This window comes from Adelges cooleyi, unplaced genomic scaffold (genome assembly GCF_023614345.1).
Source record: "Adelges cooleyi isolate 19-005CV unplaced genomic scaffold, UGA_ACOO_1.1 ACOO_flye_CR_arks_rails_tigmint_CR_PRNA_108, whole genome shotgun sequence".
Classification (NCBI taxonomy): domain Eukaryota; kingdom Metazoa; phylum Arthropoda; class Insecta; order Hemiptera; family Adelgidae; genus Adelges; species Adelges cooleyi.
In genome coordinates this window covers 16,585,779-16,607,227 of record NW_026095761.1, presented here as the reverse complement: position 1 = coordinate 16,607,227, position 21,449 = coordinate 16,585,779, and the positions used below count along the sequence as shown (strand labels likewise).

Sequence of the window (21,449 nt, the reverse complement as noted above, 5' to 3'; positions counted from 1 at the left end):
TTTTTAACTTACCAAGTTGCCAATTAGATAATAAAATATCTAAACTTAGAAACGAAACGACGTGTAACGATTTCCAACCCACAGAACATTAATTTAGAGTGTCGCTAAATTGGCCGAACGTTAGATCAGGTGATTAAAACTTATTTTCGACTTTTCGCTCTATCAAAATAAAATGTCTTCCTGCAAGCGTTAATTATGAAGCCACAAAAGAGGAAAACAATCTCTAGGTAAGTTTGTTACCGGCACTAGATTAAATATTTAAAATTAAAAAAAAATAATGATTTGTCGAAAAAGAAAATCAAAACTATCATCCAAGTTTAAAAAATAACACTAAAATCACAGTATAATATCACACTGTCAAGTGCATTCGCCGAATTTATGTCTTCAAGCTTTTATATACTCATGTTTCGGTTGTAAGACGCTCTCAAACAAACAAATTTATTTTTTTATTATGTTTGTGTACTACTTGAGGAGAAAATACAGTTTAAATACAACAAGAAAAAGCATCATAAACGCTTGTAGTATAGTTGTATGTTTATGTCAAAAAAACCGGAACGTTTAAGTGATAATTATTCATTTATTTAGTTTCATAAAATAATATAAGATATTACTTTTTTAATAATAATAATTTATATTATTTGTAATTAGTGCCAAATAGATGCAAAAATAAACAATTTACTTCAACCACTTTTAATCCAAGTAATACCTACATCATCAAATCAAATAAAATTTGACTACACACCTAATTGAAATTTTAATAAAGTAATTAAACGAGCGTAAATAGTATATTATACTAGTTTATGTTTAACATTTTACAAATTAATTTTGTAACCTGATTGAAATTTTATGTATTTATAAATAACATTTAGCCTACATTCAAAACAAGTGTTCTACATTAGGTATTGCTAGTTGAAATATAATATAGAATAATATATTGATCATCAATTGAAAAATTAATGAAATATATGTTAACTAACATAAATTTTGTGGTAAATCTCTGAATATTTCCCATCATTAAAACAAAAGGTAATCAACACATAAAGCTGACTAACGTTGTTGAAGAGAGAGCCAAAAGGAGGGACTTTAAGGCAAAATCATTTAGTTCAAATCCAAATGTAAATAAATTGTAAAAAATACCAAGAAAGATGAAACAAAATTTGTACAGAATAGTTCCGGATTGATTATCAACTCTTATTCCCTTGAACAACATTCACAACACATTTGATTTTACAAAAATCGTTTTCAATCGCAAATTACAATTTGCAAAAGCAAATCATACACTCCTCTTGATGCTTAATTTCCTTTTAGAGATTAGTTTTTAAAACGATTTTAAAAATGTACAAGCATCTTAACACTTTTTTGAAAAATTAACATTGACATTGAGATTACTTCCGATGCTTCCGACGCGTAGTCTGCTGTCAGATTACCTCCATTATTTGATTGAATTTCAATCGAAATTCTTTCTAGTGAACAAAGCAATTTCCGTTTTATTACAAAGTATATCTTTGTAAAACTAACTCGAGATATAATATAATATCTGTATGAAAATGCAAAGCTAAATCGAAAATACCAGAGTACCTACCGGAAAGTCATTTAAAGTATTCAAATGCTATTCTGAAGTCGTGTTTTGTATAATTCAGCCTTGAACGACAACAGATCTTTCAGACTCACTCGGCCGCAATTTTTTCGGTAACAAGTTTTTTTTTAGTGTCTACAAATTTGAAGGCTAGTTTGCTGCGACAACTCTAAACAAGACAAACTAAATCTTGCGGCTATGTGTCGTTCACAGGAAAAGAAATAGTTGACTAAGCAATCACAATATTCTTCTTGGAATAGCCGATATAATAATGGCTGTTAGAATACACATTTTTGAGGAGGGGAGAACTCGAGCTTTTGTTGTAATATGTACATTTTGAGTACCACAAAATTATTCAATATTTATAACTTAACTTATTAATATAAGGGTGGCTGCGACCTCGTCCGTTTTGTGTGTGTTGACGACCTCCCGCAACGATCGTATGATCTGCCCACGTGGGTCCCACTTATTTGTCAATATTAAAATCATATGTTAACAAAATTAATAATGAATAGTTGCAAAACTACGGTGTTGTTATTGTTTTACCGAACACCTTAACTAGCTTCTACACTTCTTTATTTGAAAGCAGCATTTTAATACATCTGTTCGTTTCAAAGTTCCAATATGCGCAATGAAATGAACATTATCACTTATCAAATACCTAGAGATAGTATTTTTTTATACCATTTTTTGCGGTCGTTTAAAGTTTTTTTCTGACAAATCGTTATGTTTTATTTTTAGGTATTCAAAATTGTTAACACAACACCCGTTAATAACAATGACCGATGTAATGAAACTTTGTGTCAACTATTTTTGGGATGGTTGTTTTTTATTTATACCAATAATTAATAAAATAATTTTACAGATTAAAAAAAAACAAAAGTATAACAAATTATATTAACGCCCGTTATATTCGTCCTTTCATTTTTTAAATGATAACAATGGAAGTTAACAGGTGCGTGACAAACACATTAACTAATTTATACATTCAGCCGGAAAATTGACGATCAATCATGTTTTGTTGTCGAACACGTTGATCATTTTTTTTTTGTGTAACTTTAGAACATTTATTTCCCAAAATCGTTGTTCCATTTGGCATCTCTTCGAATATGGCGTCCCTTCAATCAGTGTCAAGACAATAGAGGCGTACAAACAGTGTTTACCATTATCTTCCGCTACTCACTCCTAATAACAAGGTACCGGATACTTTTTCAGAATTCAAACCTATTGTTACTTTGGCTAAAAGGTAATTTTTGAACTTTACATTGGTACAATATACAAATATTACAAATATTTAACTAGGATTAAACAAACAAAACACTATACTAAGTCTAGCTTTTAAAAGTAATACCATTGAAAAATAATAGTGTCCAAAAATGCAAGCATTAATTACACTGATTTTTTTCGAACAAAAACCAAATTAAACCTACTTTTTTAGCGAATTCTAATTCAACGCCTAGTTATTTTTTAAATCGCCTTCGAAAATAATAATTAAAGTGCTAGAAAATATTTGAGTTAGAATCAGGGGAAAAAATTACTACAGTTTATTCTTGTTCTCGTGTTGTACTGACTAATCAGACAAAGACGGATATATAACATTTTTATATAAAATGTACAGTTCACAATGAATTATTTCTATATCTTTAAAGCACCAATCTTATATTTTAAAATTTGTTCAATACAATAAATAAATAATATGAATTTTGACTTTAGTTTTATCGCATGGTATTTTAATTTAAGTTCATTCGTTTCGTTAATATTTACGATTAGGAAATTGAAAAACAAAATTTTAACTATGAAAAACATGTGTGAACAAATTATATTGAATGTACCTAAATTTATATTTACCCTATGTATATTTTTATATTTTATACTTACATTTTATTGTCAACATTTTAGTCGTATTCAGTGATTGTAACTAATCATAGTCTGATTTATGTACTGTGTCGTTTGGGAAATATGCATATCGGACAGTTCGCCATTAATAAAGGTATCTCTATGGCAAGTGGCAACAAACTGTGAATTTATAGAACCTGTCTGAACCGTGACCACTTTAAGCTAGGTTTGTCAGTCGAGTACGTTAGTTGATGTTATAAGAATATGAAGTACAATAATATATCTGTAACAACTGTGAATAAGTGTGTAAGGCGATTTCAGTGATTTTACAGGGGAGCGATTTTAAACTTTGACCAGCTGCCATAAATCAGGATTAGGATCAGGATAATCAGGATTTCATTTAAAACATTAATTTTTTTATGATCCTCTTATAAGTTATATTGATAAATACTTTAGAGTTACTCAAGTGGTTCTTTAAAGTTTAAAATCGCTCCCCTGTAAAATCACTGAAATCGACTTACACGCTTATTCACAGTTGTTACAGATTTGTTTTAAACGTTATCAATCGTTATGCATAATTAGGAAATTTACAACTCAAATAGTATTTATCATAAAAACAAATTATAAACGTATAAAAAGTTGTAATGTATGTCTACTTTAAAGCTATATATTAAAATATATACATGTTGCGTTTTAGAAAAGTTAAAAAACTATGAACCGTAACGGTCATGTCAATTTTACGTGGAATATAACTGACATAAATTATTCTTTTTTTTTAAGATAAAAAGGAATTTCTTCGTTATTTTAAAAATTCTATGGACTTTTTCTAGTAATTATTTATTTATTAACAGGACAAGTCCAAATAGTTGCATGCATAGCACAGCAATACAAAGAGTTGCAATTAACAATTATACAAATATAACTAGAAACCATATCTATAGCAAATTAAAATGTTGTGTATATTAAAATGTAATAAATATAAAAATGCAACGCCTTAAATAATGTTTTTTTTTACCAGAACCCTTAATCCCGTTTTCGCGGTGCTGCGCTGGTCACACCAAGACACATCTACCCCGGCTGACATATCTTGTATAACAGTTTAACAATAATCATGCATCCGATATTCGATAAATATTAACTGCACAGAGCTAAATCGGTCAAAAGCCTTTTCCCAAGATAATCGTTACCATAAATTAAATTTTCTGCAGTAAGCGCGTTGTATAGTTAAACCTACCCAACACAACTCACAAGAGAATATAATTTAAACGAAGGCTATACATAATTCATATGAGTTTACATATTTTACTGTGCAAAATTTGAATAGTGAATTGAGTGTATTACTGGAAGTTTCTTTTGATTAACAGACTTGCACGTTATCCTTAAAACAACATAGCATCATGCGATGTCTTTTAAATCCATATAGAGAATTATTTTTATCAAGCAAAATTTTTATTTTTTGAGCAATGTTATCGTAGTTGGAACTAAATCCCGTCCAGATCGTTTACCGTTTAAAATAAACTACATTAATTCCAATAAAACCAGACTAAAACTTTAACTTTATAGGTATTCCACTTACAAAGCTTTTTCACTCGCATGGACAATCAAAACATTACATTTTCCGTACATTTGAGCATTATTTTATTACCTCGAAATAAGCTCGAAATCTCTTAACTTACTACACTGAAAACAATTATTATTAAACTCACAAAGACAACTTGATAAGAAAATGAGTCATTTATGTCGAAATAAACTCTTAAAGTGTATTTTTAAAAACTTAAATTTAATGAGAAAAAATTCATTAATAATTTTTAACACACATTTTTAATAGTTAACACAACTCTTTACGTCTTAAAATATAATATATTAATAATATACATATATTTTTAATTTTTAATTTTAACATACAAAAGTAATGTAAAATATAAGCCTACAACCTCCTCTATTTAACGCAGTATTACCATAGTTAGTGTCAAAAAAATACCGGCCTTTATTAATAGTATAAAATATTTTACATTCATTGTTTGGTCGGTTGAATACTATTTCCATTAAATCTGAATAAAAAAAATTATATTATTCTAATATTATGTATACTTTTTTTTAGTGTAGACAAAACCCAATGTATGATTTTGAATTTATTTGAATGGCGAAGAAAACCGGTAGGTATTACACTTATTCAACGTTTTTATTGTACAATTTACAAATATGTTTTACAACATTTGTACAACTAAGGTAGTTGAGAAGCTACACAGCTAACATTTTCTTATAACAGTCTATAAATAGTAATTATGTCCAACCGAATACTATAATAATAATAAAAAAAGCTTAAGCTACTGTTCTTATAAATAGTCTAATTAAAAAAAACAAACTTATTTCATAATTAAAATAATAAACTCATTATTTTAAACTTTATGAAACTTAAAATCACAAAAATCATATTATAATTCATAAATTTAATTTATTTTCTATTCCAGTGTTAATAATTATGCGCTCTTTGTATAATGTATACAAACGGGTTTCATATTAAAATATTCAAGTAGTATATTTGTATTGCTTTTGGTGACTAAATGATTTAAAACGGCTAAAAGCTTTTAAATAATACGTAAAAAAAAAAATGTTTGTGGACAAACAGAAGAGTAATTTTACTCAGGCTTGACCTTCTTACCAGAAATCAATTAAACGCATTTTATTATTCATTTTACTTAGCCAAAGGTTTTTAACATTTAAAATACTGCTAGACCGTAGATGTTTCACAATGAGTGAAACTTTAACGGTCACCCGTCCTTTAGTAGGTATACCTATTATTTCTATAGGTAGTGCGGTTCAATATACAATACAAAGTATTGCCACACTATTCAATTATGTATGTGTAACCCTTCTCCTTTGGGCCTTGAAAATAGTTTATTTTTGCTGTATATAGTTTAGATACTATCCCGCAAGGACGAAAACTGGCTTTTCTTAGCTAAAAGGTCTTCTTTTTACGCATTGATCAAATACACTTGGGAATTAAAAAAAAAAAAAAATGAATGACCACTAAATAAAAATAACGGTAACGCCCTTTAACTTCAACAAGTTTTTTCGAAAAATATAACACTAAAACATACCTAGACTATTATAAAAATATATAACTGGTTTTGTAAATACTAGAAATATATCTCAAATCATAAATAATACTCTATACAATTTTTGAAGAAAAACTGTAGCTAACATTAAGAACGTTTATAAAATGATATTCCTTTTTTATTAATGCTGGTAGATTTGATATTTGTTTTTATCTTCTAAATTAAAATATTTGGTTTCTGGGAAAGCTTTGAAAAAAAAAAAAATTTTAAATAGACGTAATATCGATTTTTTTGGAGGTCTGTTAAGTATAAACTTATATGTGGTGAATAAAATCTCCAAAACTACTTGACTAATCTTTGAAAAATAATTGTAGGCTTATAAATGTGCCTTATCAGACATATTATCTTAGATCGGACAAACAAAATGACAATTTTTACTCCACGTAGATGATATCATAAGTACGAAATAACAATCGGCTCTCTGATGACAATGACACTTTTGATGAACATAAAGAAAACTGCTATTTAAAGATCTTGTTTTTTGATTGTAATCTCTACCTACATGTCTAAGATAGAGAGAAAGATAGTCAAAAATCCGTCAACTATGCACATTTTTATAAAAGACACGGACGACAGGCACGATAAGGATCATTCTCGACAACGGAAAGACTCGAAATCACGATTATAGATAATACCGTGCTCGAAACTCAACTCGATTCTGTCGCAGACAATGTTTAAGAGACGCTTTCTACTCGACGGGCCAGTCGATAATAATTATTGTAAGTTGCAGGTTTTCGCTCGGGTTTCCATGCACCACTTCCACTATAATTAAAATATATTTACCATGAACGGAGTCGACAACATCGATCAAAACATGACGTACACTTGTTTTATCATTATAACCCGGCACAACTGTATTAGGTATATATAATGTAATGTACATATATATATATTTAAAAATAATTAATTGATGATACACTTGTTCTCCGGCTGCGATGGGATTTCGGCAGATATGACAAATGAGCGATACGCGTTAATTGACGCATCGCCCAGATTAACTAAGTCAGTATACAATATTCATGACGTACCCGATTTACATAAAACAACAACACCGGAAGGGTCTGTCCATCCGACGGCAGTTTGTTATGGATATTCGTTTCGTGAGCCCAGTGCGAGATAGTTACAGCGGTCAACCACACTGACGGTCACCACCTGCCGCCTTGCAGTAATTATGCTCGTATAATAATTAAGCTGTTAGCGCACCTGATGCGATCAGTGACGTGATCGTTTCTCCATTTGAACACAACCTAAATGGGTTAAACGATACGATTTAAATTTAAACGGATCGGACGTACCGATAAAATGTAAATGGAACATAATGTGTTTTGTTGTCCCGTTTAGTTTAGCTCTAATATCCATCTTTGGGACCTTGAATGCATTATAATATTAAACTAGATGACTTGTCTCAGTAATTCCGCCAAACTTTTCCGGTAACACAAACGCTAGATGACATGCTCAACGCCTGTCTAAAACAATCAGACCTTCCAACGTCCGTGAGAAAATCCTAGGTATCTAGGATTGATAAAATTGGAAAAATGTCAAATTAAGTCTTTGAAAACGCAACCACGACCACAGGAGTAAATTTACTGTAAATATTCTACTACGGTAGAATTTACAAAACCGCTCGTCAAGAAGAAACAATAAATGTTTATATCATAAGTACCATGAAATATATCTATAATTTATTTCATTTTAATGTATTTAAGTTATTGAGTGGGAGAGTTGCAGTTTCAGAAATTCAAATTATAAATCTACATCAAGACATTAATAAATAAAATTACAGAATGAAAGTTAGGAATTATGAATTCATTTTAATATTTCTTACTTGTGCTTTGTAAAATCTAAAGTATACACAACACTGATCGATGATAGTCTACTGCAATGGTGTAGCACAGAGCGATAATACTTCCTGAGTTTTTATATTTACTCCACAAATCTCAGTAATTCAGACCGATGTCCCATTTGAGATCAATAGCTAGTGATTTTCTATGAGATTGGCTTATGTACATTGCCATTACTATAGATTAAGCTCTGAATAAATCGTAAAAAGGTACTGAACTTTATCTCATTATAAGTCGCTTATTCAACGGTCACATTTATTAGATTTATACACAATTTCGCTAAAAAATAAGTGAAAAAACTTCAACACCCTTTCAAAAACATTATTTTTCAGAAACCGAGTAACGCATATAAAGAGCGGACTTTTAAAAAAACCTTTCTTAAGAGGGCGTCGCACCGCCCATTTTTAAAGAGCAAAGTATAGGCAATTTTTTACAAAATTCTTATTTAAAGGTTAAACTGTGATGTGTAATTATTAGTTCAATAACTAGGACTCTATTTTTGTAGTTAATTTATTTTTTGGACTATCACAGTATCCTTGAAAGCGATTTAAAAATGTTTTTTTCATCTCTACATATTTAAGCAGACTGAAAGTAACTCGCTTAATTTTGGTTTTAGAGTAAAAGCACCCATTATAAAATTAAAAGTGGTGTGTTTTTTTCATTATTCCAAGTATAACGCTCAATACATAGTTTAGAAATAGAAACTATTTTAACATTTTTAAATGACTGTAACTCTTGAGAAAATGAATTTTTTTAAAAAGCGCACCGTCATGCCCCCCGGAATATTGTTTATTTTTAATTAGTCTATATATTGTTGTGCTCCTATCTTTATTTAAAACAAATAAATATTTCTTTGAAAATAATTTTTTTCTGAAATTATAAAATACAACATCCATCGAACTCAAGCGAAGTTAAAGTCTCCACACTTACATTCATCGACGCTATGGAATTGAATAGAAATAATAATATTAAATTTAAAAAATACAAATTACAAAAACTTTATCAAATTTCTTTAAAAAAAATACTGTTACGAGCAAATTCAAAAATAAAAATCACTTCGTGGATTCTTTTAATTTTGGTTAGCTGAGTTATCGTTTTTTAAGTTTATGTTTTATCAAAATAACTTAAACAGAAAGTATAAATATAAACAATTAAAATAACTATAATACTATTCGAATACCAATCTACATAACATTATTAACAAACACGTTGTCAAAATCAGACATTTTGACAACGTGTTTGTTTTTTTTGTGACCACAATGTATTACATGTTATGTAAAACTGTTATTGAATATCAAATAAATAATATAACAAATTCAAACTATGTTTGTTTGAAAATCTTGGTTGGTTCTATCTAAAGAAATTATTTGTTGTTTTTTAAAAATTTTCAAAAAATGTATATCTGGTTTTGAAACCAGGTGCCTCATGTATATTATATGTATGTAATAACTAGGTAAACTCACAATTATACAGACTTCTTTATTTATTTGTGTTTACATTAATTACTATAATTGCATTTATTTATATGTATTATAAACAATAATTATGTTAAAATAATTACCAACTAGACAACAAATGACTAAAAACTGATAAATGATCAAGGTACTAATCAAACTATCAAGGTGATTACTATAGCGTAAGATATTTATTTTTTCGGAAAATATAATTGAAATTTTGCTGTTTGCAGTTTTTGTTTTAAAAACATATTTGATTGGGTTATTTTACAATACTAAAAATGTTTTAAATGTTTACCTTTTTTGCAAGATTCCTCAACTTATGAAACTTACATGCGGTAACTTATGTATTTTTTTAACTATTCAAATTAAACATAATTTACTGAACATATTTAATAGTTCATATTTTCATAACCAGTTTTGATAATTATTTGTAGCCTTTGAAATGTTGGGAGGGGTAGTGCGGTTGAGTAAAATATCACGCAGGAAAATATCGAACTACGTCACGCATTTCACCTCTCATCTAAGTTAATCGCTAAAGATGTTTAAATCTAATGTTTAAACAACTTTAACAACTGTAAAATATGTATTCAATACTGGTTATCGACCAGACAAAAATGTCAGTAAACTATTCTCAATTTTGTTAATAAATATATAGGTTACATCGTGGTCAATTTTAACTCTTAAAAGTGAATTTTAATATACTTGACTTATATTTCTCTGGCATATTACACTAATCGTAACATCCTCGTATCTCCTACAATCATTATCGTTTTTAATTTATTGTCTAAGCCTCAAAAATTACATACATTAAACATTGATTTATTCAGTCGTACCCACCATTTGTTCAATAGTAACGCTTACATACATTGTGCGTATCACGGTAATCTGACACATTGACATATATTTTTATGCAATGCTGGTAAATTATCTCGCTAACATCTATATATCCCCTATACTAGATAGACTCGAAAATAATTCTGGGCTGGTTGGAATCAAACAAATGGGCTAGCTTACAAATTATTATAGATGACCAGACATGTTTGGAAACTGTGCATAGGAAGTCGGAAGCACTGCCCATATTTATTTTTATAAATTTACCTATATTGATGACGTGATCATCATATAACAATATAATGTTTAGAATTTTTGAAGACGCACGTATTAGTATGTACGTTATGTGATTAATTAACACCATTAATAATTAGTGTTTATTATAGAAATGACCTGGGCGACTTATGTTAAACACTTTATGTTGGTTAAACATAAACTAATATAGTATGCGAGACGATTCGTGTATTATTGAAACGGCGTCATGCTGAAATGATAGCTGTAGCCCAGAGTCTTACAAGGATCGTCCAGACAATTTATTATATGTAATCAATTAACGAGATCATTGAACAAGTTTAATGTTTATAAAAAGATACTTGTCTTTTTTAACACTCATACGCAAAGCGCGTTTATTAGTTTTTAGTCTATTTCAGAGCACTATATCTATTATAAAACTTTAATCACATAATACATTTTTTTTTAATACACACACGCATATTATCGAATAAACCAATCTAATTCAAAATATGTATGAAATGCAATAGTTGTTTGCAATATGCAATGCAGAAAGTTCAACAATCTATAGGTTTTATAATGGAATGTCGGTTGTCTGTCAGTTAGGAATTCGAAAACGGATTTTACAATATATAATGGTGGAGATGAATGTGACCCGAGAATTTCAGGAGTAACAACTGGAAATAGTCAAGACACGCATAGTAAAAGGGTAAAAGGATCAACCTAACAGGCTAGGCGAGCGAAATCAGAAATAGCTAGTGTAATACGTGTGAAATAGGAAACCATTTAAAAAATAATTCATTAAAACCTTGGGCTTTAAAATTTGAGAAAATTAGTTTTGAAGTGTGTTTTAATATTATGTATTTTATAATAAATTAAGAATATTATAGAATAAATATAGTTTTATTTTTAATAAAACGGTTTCAACAAATTTCATAGATTACAAGCTGTCCGGACCCGACGTTGCCCGAAATTTAGTCTGCCAGGGCTGAGTAAAATAATTCCCATTCCCCCATTCTCACCCCCATCTCCACCTTCAACTCCATCCCTCATCTCTAATCTCTAATCTCTTATCTCTTATCAGATAACAGCGTGACAGCGTTTTTGTGACACTTTGTCGGTTATTATGTCCTCCTCTTACTCAAGGGTCCCAGTTTCAGTTTTAATAGAAAATTGGAGAAGTTTTGTACGTTTGTTTTGTATGTTTTTACATTTAAAATGCATATTTATTAAAATGGAGGAGGAAGAGTGGCCAAGTGGGTATGGCTAAAGGCAGCAGTATGTTTGCGCTCACTGTCGCCGGTGCGACACTCGGTCACGGGCGCTCCGTTTGCCGGACGAGCAATCGTCCGGTAAAAAAGAACCACCAACCCCCTCTCTGCGACGGACTGACGACCTGTTCTGAACAGCGAATCCGTTTAGAAACTATCATCTCATGATGACAGCGTTGGGCCTTAAAGGCCCGTTATGCTTGATGATGATGATGATTTATTAATATGTTTTTATATTAAAAAGCGCTGGTAGACCACAGCCAAAAAAACAAATAAATGGCATCAACCCCTTATTATTTTTCTAAGTGCTGTTTATGAACTTAAGATCTGATTAGTAAGCTGTATTAGATTTAAATTTAGTGTGAAATGTTTTATTTGTGAATGAATTAAATTATTTATCTAATATTATCATGGTGTGTTTTTTTATTACTTTGCTCACGCCTTGTGTAATTACATTTAAACTAAAGTAAAAAAAAATGTAATTCCTCTTTTCTCCCTTTACATAACGACCTACAGTCCTTATATTATAACGTGACTTATAATTTGCAAACACCCTGTAAACATGCATTATTTACAGTTGTATTATAGCATGTAATTTTTAATAGCATATACGAGAACCACGGATTAACAAGGACGGTTTAAGAGATTCGAGGCGAAAAATGAACCTGTATGAGATACAACAACAACAATTTTACTACGTAGAACACATTTTAATGTTATGGTTCAAAGGGCGAGTAAGTATTCGCAATTTTCTACCGCAAAGGAGCGTGTAAATAAAAATGCACGCCAACGACAGTAGTATACTATAATAATATTATTCATTCGGGGATTGTAATAATATTCGTATGGTAACAGCGCAAGAATGCATGACAGATAATATGTATACAGGGTGATTTTTTTTATCACGAGCCACTCAATATCTAAAAATAATACTACACTCCACCTTTCCTCCTGCCCTAAACTTGAAACTTCAAAAATAGTTATCCGAAACTGGTTATCGACCAGTCAAAATTTTTAGTACATTATTCCTAATTTAAAAATTAATAAAATATATACGTTACCATTTAAGTTTCATTAAAAAAAACTAAGTTGGGAGGGGGATAAAAACAAAAACAAATTTGAAAAATTGCGATCACATTGTATAACAACAATATGAAAAAATATATTATAATTTCTTATTAAAGCCTATGAGATATTGAGTGGTTCATGATAAAAGAATCACCCTGTATTGTAATCTTCCGTTTCAAGGATAAATATTTTAATTAAATTTCACACACATGGAGTATTTTTTTCTTATTAATTCAAACGGATGTTCTTCAAAAAATACCCAGAGGCCAAAGCAATATATATTAAACAATAATAACAATTCGATCAGATTTCACCAATCATTAATATGGAAAACCCTCTATAGCAGGTTTTAGGTTTCCAATAGGACTACAGAACATGTCTCGTTACTATACCTACTACCCTACCAGGGGTACGTGACACTATTAATCAAGTGCCGGTCGTCTCAGTAGTGTTTCACAATGAAAAATGATTTAGATATTTTTCAAAATACGTCTCTGGTATCACTTCCGACCGGTTATGAGAAGACCATAAATAACGTCTGAGCTGCTAATTTAAGATGTCACAGGACTCATCGTTTCGTAACTCGATCTAAAGCTGTTGAGCGCGCAAAATCGCATAATTATTATCTACCTATCGTTTTGCATCCTATTGGTTTTAATCAAAGATTATAAAGTGCATTTTAAGATGTATTTTTGCATATACCTAACGGCTTTGTTCCAGCATTTCACATAATTTAAGCGAAGAATTGTTTGTACATACATTTTCGCCATTAATAGTGACTGTCAGAGTTATCCCAATTCTCCACTTTTATGGGTTATAAATAAAACATTTTTTCTCAATAACCGATTGTTTTAATGAACCTGCAATTAAGAAATTTCGCTTAAAAAACGATAAAATCATTGAGGTAAAAAAAAGTAATAATTTAGAGTTTTTTGTCATGGAATACTTCATTATTAATAAATAGCTATATCAGGTATTATCATAATATTATAATGATTAGCAATATCAATAAACGTAAAATAACTGTATAAAGTGGGGTCTCAATGCCTTTTTTTATAAAAAATAAAAATTGTATTTTAAAATCTTATGTTTTGTTTACCTAAAAAGATATCTTTTATATTTTGCGGTGTATCCGATATAAAAAAAATAATGTACCTTTCAGGTACGATTTCTGATCTATAGAGTAGCTCCACGAAGAAATCGGTTCAGCGGTTAAGATATCCAAACACAAAAAATAAAAATACAACATAGTAAAAAAAATGCTGTCTCATCTCCGCGTTGAAACTAATACAGTATCTAAATAAAAATATTGTATCAATCATGCAAACATGAATATCCACCTGACCGAATATTAAATTGAAAGACCCGTCTACTTACTTACTTAAAATATGAGTATTATATTTAGACACGTGGATTAGATGTATTTTAATCCCTCTCGCGTGCTAGCTTAAAGTTTTTTTAGTTTCACCAACACACACACTTGCATTCATACATCAACATAAAGTAATTTAATTAATAGGATTACGATTAACAAAGCAACTTTATAAACAACCATTCATTCCAGTTGTATATAACTTTAGAAAAATGACATTTCTATAAATGTACAGATTCAAACTACACAATATGTTCGACTTATGGATGGCCATACATTATTTCCAAGACAACCATAAGGTGCCAAAAGACATAATTAATGTTTCTAGTGAAAACTTTCGACAACTGGAAAACTATTGTTTTTTCGAGTAACTTTGTAGTTTGTGGTAAAGTAATAACAGAAACTAACTTTAAGCAAAACGGTACAAGCTGGGGAACATGAGGCCTGTTAATCCCCGTTACAAAAATAAATCCTAGTTGTGCCACTGAAGTTGAATAATATGGTTTACAATATTTCAAAAAAATAAGTCACACTGGTTTCTATGATCGATTATTGATCGAAAATTGTAAGTGGTACCTACTCTATCTGGGCCGAGGGGTCAAAAGTTGAAACATAAAAAGAGACGTATTAAGTATCGTGATACTACTTAACAATTATTCAACAGTATAGGTAGACTAATAAATAATCTTTGATGTTAAAACACAAAATCTTTGAAACAAATTAATAAATAAAACATTTTTCCGCATATTTTGGATTTTTAATTTTAACGTAAAAATTTAAATAATTTTACATTTTAAACTGCCATGCCGAGCTGAGAAGGTATTGTTTTTACAAAGGTAAGTTTTTATTTTTATGTCTGCACTCACGATAACTCTAAAACCCCTTCCTCTTCAAAATCTAGAAATACACTCTGTACCTAAACTTACATATTTTTCGTCTAAAACGTACGGCACGTTACAACTTTTTTTAGCATGGAATATGCTTTAGCTTTGACCCCCCAGCCCGAAAACGACTCTAAATTGCGATACTAAAATAGCGCTATAACTAAGCAACAAGATTATTGTTTATTTGACCAGAGCATATAATTAAGACTATACTATCATCATAAATCGAAAGGAGATTATAAATCAGAAAAAATCAATATTCAGGAGGTTAAACATGTTCCATGTTTTATAATTGTAGCCGTTAGGCTTTAAGTAGACTGTAGCTTTTTTTTTTTAATATTCAAAATGGTTAAAAGTTTGTATAAAATATTCTTGAGATACAATACTACCGATATACGTTGACAAACCAAAAAAATATCAAACATTGTTCCCTCTAGAAAGGGTTATACACTTTTTCTTTATTTCCTTTTTTGGGTGTAGTTTAGGAACCCCTAGGGTCTGAAAACTAGATGAAGGTACATCTAGGGAGAGGTTATAATATATACCTTATATTTATTGAAAATCTGTAGTTGAGCTTATTTTTAATTAAAGAAAAACCAAAAAAGGTAGGTAATACATTCGTGTCATGTTAAATTTCTAGTTTGCTATGAGTGAATGACTCGACAGTCAACAGGTATCTAAAAAACTATTTCATTATATTATTAATTACGAACCCTAATCATATTCACCCTAATACTGAAAATATAACTTTAAGAATAATATTTTCTTTACAGTGCTTTTGACGGTATTTAATATTTTTACCATCCATACAGATACGCATCTAAGTGTGATTTTACCACCTTCGATTACAATAATTCTTGATAGCCTATGACCTCCCCGATCACATTCATACTGTGCCTGACTCCACAGGGCTAGCTTTTATTTTAGATAATACTTAACCGGTGAATATCATCTTTCGATTTTCGTTACACATTACACATGTATGTTCTGTCAATATAATATATTACTATGGTATAGCATAAGTTTAATTTTCATACTTTAGAAGCTACGCTTTTAGGATCATACCCGCTTTTATAGAGAGCACACATTATGATCGCCTAATGCAGTCACATGTGTGTTTTCAGCATAAATTATTTTGCCTCGTAAACATGGTTGTCGTTTTAATTATGATGACACTGAACAAAACATTTAATTTAAAGTAAATAAAACTCATACACTGACATCCAATTCTAACCACTCCAGCCATACGCCTAGGGCAAAATATTTACTCATGACATAGTGAACGTTAAATATTAAATTGTCATGTATTAATACCATCACAATAGGTCAGCTCTCTGTGGTTCGGTTTTGTGTGTGATGTTATCAAATAGGTATTGACATTTAGTCAACAAAACAATCTGTTTGAATGGACATATTCGGGAAAGAGACTTTTGGGTTTAGGAACATACATATTGATAAGTTATTTTCAACTATTTATAAAATAACAAGAAATTAATTTTTTTTAAGACGATAATTTATCGAAGTAGACGACTACAACAGTTTGTTAACTTTATTTACTTTAAGAGTAGAAAGAAAAATCGTTAATTAAGTAAAATTCGAGATAGACTTCTTGCTGTACGTGGATGTGTAATGTAAGGTATAGACATACACTACTCATATATCAACAAGGTACGTCCAAGATGACTGTTACAGTGTTCATAATGCAAAACAAATATTTGTTGGAATAAAAAATGTTAAATAATTTTGAAAAGTCAGTAAATTTAACTATTTGCAAATAGTTGTAAATTAAACACAGCTTATAATTAATCAGTCTTCAGCTTTTATTTATTTATTTAAGAGGACACGTCGATTTCATTGATGTCTCTGTTGACTATAAAATCTAATTTTTATTGTTATTTAATTTCTTCAGTTCAAAAAAGATTCAGTTACTGACAAAAAAATAATTCACGATTTATGTCGAAAAATAATGTTTTTTATGTGCCACCAAATTTGTAAAACTCTACTACTAGTAAAAATTTAAGTAACAATAGAATGGTTTATAATAGACCAACAATATTGTAAGTTAAAAATATTAAAGAACATTTTAAAGAGACGTACTAAAAAATGTACACATAGATGTTTTAGTTTTAATTTAAATTGCTTATATAATATATACCTATTGACCAATGGCAGGTTAAAAACTAAAGAATAATCGAAATATGTAAATTCTATAACAACACTAAATAGTTAATATTTACAAAGTAATTGTAACACAAATGTAAGTCAAATTCATATTAAATGCATGTGCAACTAATGAACTGTTCAACATAATTTCTACTATAAAATAAATAAAGACCTTACAAATATTTCTATCCTATTATTTCAGGACAGCCTACCATTTCATTAATAATCAACTAAGCTTAAAATATACTGTACAGCTGTTTTACTTAACTTCTCTACTGTTTTTTTCCTTCTTTCATATCATTAAGCTTAAGACGTGCATGGTTTCCGTAAAATTAACTTCAAATAAATTACGAAACAACCTACTTGAGAAATTTGCCACGTGTAGACCTTTTGATATATGTCCCTGTACGGCAATGGAATAGGTGGAGGATTTTAAAATGGGCTTAGAATCAAAATAAACCTTATATTATATTTTCATAAACGTTAAAAAAACAATACCAGTTATTTTTCTTATACGTCGTTAAATTGTTATAACAATATTTCAATGGATGTATTTTGTTATTTATGTATTTGGCAGGAATATAGCAAAGACTCTTTTTGGAAATACTAGAAATTCTAATAAACGATCAACCCTAACCATATAGTATATATTTTAACAGATCAGTTTAGTCTTCATACAAAAATACTCTTAAGCACTCTAATGATACAATATTATATGTTGATAAATATTAAAATCTCAACACAGCACTTAACTGCAAGTAGACACGTCTCTTAAACAAATCAAAAACGCATAAAATTGATACAATTTTTGGAAGACTAAAATGTTGTATAAAAAATAACGATTACCAAAATAATTGAATGTTACTACTAGGTATAACTGTGTTAAGACATTCAGTTGTAATTTTTTTATTCGAATTATTCGTGCATTGTGACTTATAAACTCTACTGACTGTAATAATATATACTTAAAAAAAAACTATAGCCATCACATTAAAAAAAAAAAAAAACTTTGTTATTATAATTTCTAAAGTAAAAACTTATTGAATTTGACTTACAATTGGATTTTGTCAGGTGAAATTTAAATTAATTAAGCTTATTGCTTAACCCATTGTTGCATAATTTGTTTACTTAGTGTATATTAAAATGCGACGTTCCTTTTTAAAACTCAGTATTGACATCGATATATTACATAAATATTATGCAACTATCATACTTACATAGTATAAAACTCAATACATTTGTATTAAAGCTTAATGTTTTCTTATTAAACTCAGTTTTTGGCATGTGTAGGTATTGACTACACAATTGGTATTATCAATTTGCAATTTTATATGTGCAACTGATGCATTGAAACGACTATAACTCGAGCGATTGTGATCACTCCGACATTAATCTGAGACGATTCGATTTGATTTATAGGACATTTCCTTGTAGTAATTATAACAAGGGCATTCCTAGATCAAAATTAAGGAACGGGCGAATTGTACTTAGTGAATACTAAATTTGGGTACACTTTCAGATATATGTATTTTAGAATCAATAATTTCGGAGTATCAATAGGAATAAAAATTTACACAAAAATGTGTTTTCCTAAAAAATGTAGAAAAAACCCGTTACTTTCAGAAAAAATGAGGAAAGTTATTGTAATTCAAAATAAAAAAAAAATATATTACACCTAAAAAAAAATTGGTTTTTTTAATAATGTACTAAATAAAATAATAAAATAAGTAAAATTCCCAAATGTATTTTTTTTTATACATTTTTCCTAAATTTTCCGATTTTTTGGGGTTATATTCAACCGATATCCCAATCTAGGATTAGGTAATTCAAAGATAAAACAGTAAAAAAACTTTTTGTAATTCTCTAGAGTTTTAAAAATTTGTTATACTACGTTTTCGGTTGTAAATGACCTCTATAATCATCTGATCAATTTTTGATACTTGCATTTTTGTTTTTAGAATTAATTTCCAATTTTTTTTTTTTTTAACTCCTAGAGAGGGGTGACTGCCCTCTTCGCCCCTTCCCCGTCCTCTTCCACGAGGATGCCCCGACTATAAACGAATGTTTTGTTCCTTTCCCACTACACTTTCACAAAATCATGCATGCGCCGCCGAACACCAGCGTTATTATATACACAATGTATATATAATATATATATATATACATTTATCGTTATATTCATATATATCTTGGGTACCTAATGTGATTTTTTCTCCATCCGGTGCCTCACGTGAACCGCCGTCGCCGCTGTCTGTTATCCGCGGGAATTGTTAAAATTAATTTACTAGGGTAACAAACAAGTTGCAATAAAATTTTTCAAATCGATAATAAATTATCGGGTATTTTTCGCCCCCTTTTTGTCGATCAAAACGTCAACTCGTGTACGACCGCCATCCGTACGATTCGAATCATCGCGCACCGTTTGTTTGCGGATACGGTAACGACGGCATGGGACCGCGGCAAGTCCACTACTAATGTCTGAACGGTTATAACCGTAATAGAACATCTGCCGCCGCCGCCGCCATCACAAAGCGCCTGCGTCAGCGTAGTAACACAACCCGTTCCAGGCGGTCATCATTGCCGCGGGATATTGTTGGACAAATTACACGATTTACGTTTATTTTTTATTGTGTTATATATGATAATAATAACATAATGAGTACGACCGTCGGGTATTCGCGGCGAAGGTCAAGGTCGTTAATAAATATTATCAATCTAATGTAATCGTGGGTGCGCGTGAAAATGGGGTTAAGCCAACAACTAAAAGTGTTCAAGAAATGTCAGCAAAATAATTTTGAGAACATGATAGATCGTGCGTTAGGATAGGATAGAACATTTTTGGATATCACAATAAAACTTGTTTTATACTTGTCTGCGCGAATTTCGATTCATAAAACTAAATAACAAAATAGCTATTATGAGTTAAAAAAAAAAAAAAAAAATGACAAATCTTATTGAGTTGCGTTCACTCTTAAGTCATTTTAATAGTAATAATATTTTATTATTTTAATACATACAATACTTTTTAATATTTATAATTATGTCACATTAAACAATTCGAACATATTATAAACAGTTTAGAAATATAACAAATTAAAAACTTATTCAATAGACAAACCCCTTTGATCGCTATAATAATAGTTCTAAACGATTTAAGTTAGTATAAAAGTGACAAATCTCTTGTTGCACTATCGAATTGCAAATTCAAAAATATTTATGCCATATCACAAAATACACTAAAATGAGAAAATAGTGACAAAGATTCCTTTATTGTTCATTGAATAATACACTTTGACAAATAAAACACAAATGATTTTTTTTTTTTTTAATTTTTCGGCGTATATAACTCATTTTGCACAAAATGTTGACTTAGCCTCCATTTCACGTTCACCCACGAATATTATATTCCTCACTACAGTATAGAACTATTTTGAACTAATGTAGAAAAGCGCTGTCTACCAACACATGGTTTTACATCCGAAACACCTCAAACTATAAACCACGGCACTGAACACTCGAGCAACCTTAATAAAACTCGAAAAAAAACATTCCGGTTCACCCTAAACCTAAGTATAAAATATAATTTCATTGTACCACCAGATTTTAAAACAATAACCAAAATATATATCATTTATTGAATTTATTTGCTGAATACATATCTGGCCTTAAGATATTTCTAACCCTTAATTATAGTTCCAGCAAATTAAACAGTTTGGTCTTAAATATATTTAACGGATTTATATTATATCATTTTTAGGAGCTATAAAAGTTGTTTAAGCATGTTAATTTTAATTATTATA

General features: G+C 29.7%; 1 protein-coding gene across 2 annotated transcripts in view; it reads right to left on the bottom strand.

The window, feature by feature from the left end:
• Positions 1–20,107, bottom strand: part of LOC126846651 (adenylate cyclase type 2) — an 82,025-nt gene extending 61,918 nt beyond the window's left edge. For both annotated transcript variants that reach the window (XM_050586354.1, XM_050586362.1), the window contains exon 1: positions 19,847–20,107. The gene's annotated coding sequence lies outside the window, so the exon portion shown is untranslated. The remainder of the gene's footprint in view (positions 1–19,846) is intronic.
• Between the last annotated feature and the right edge of the window lie 1,342 nt (positions 20,108–21,449).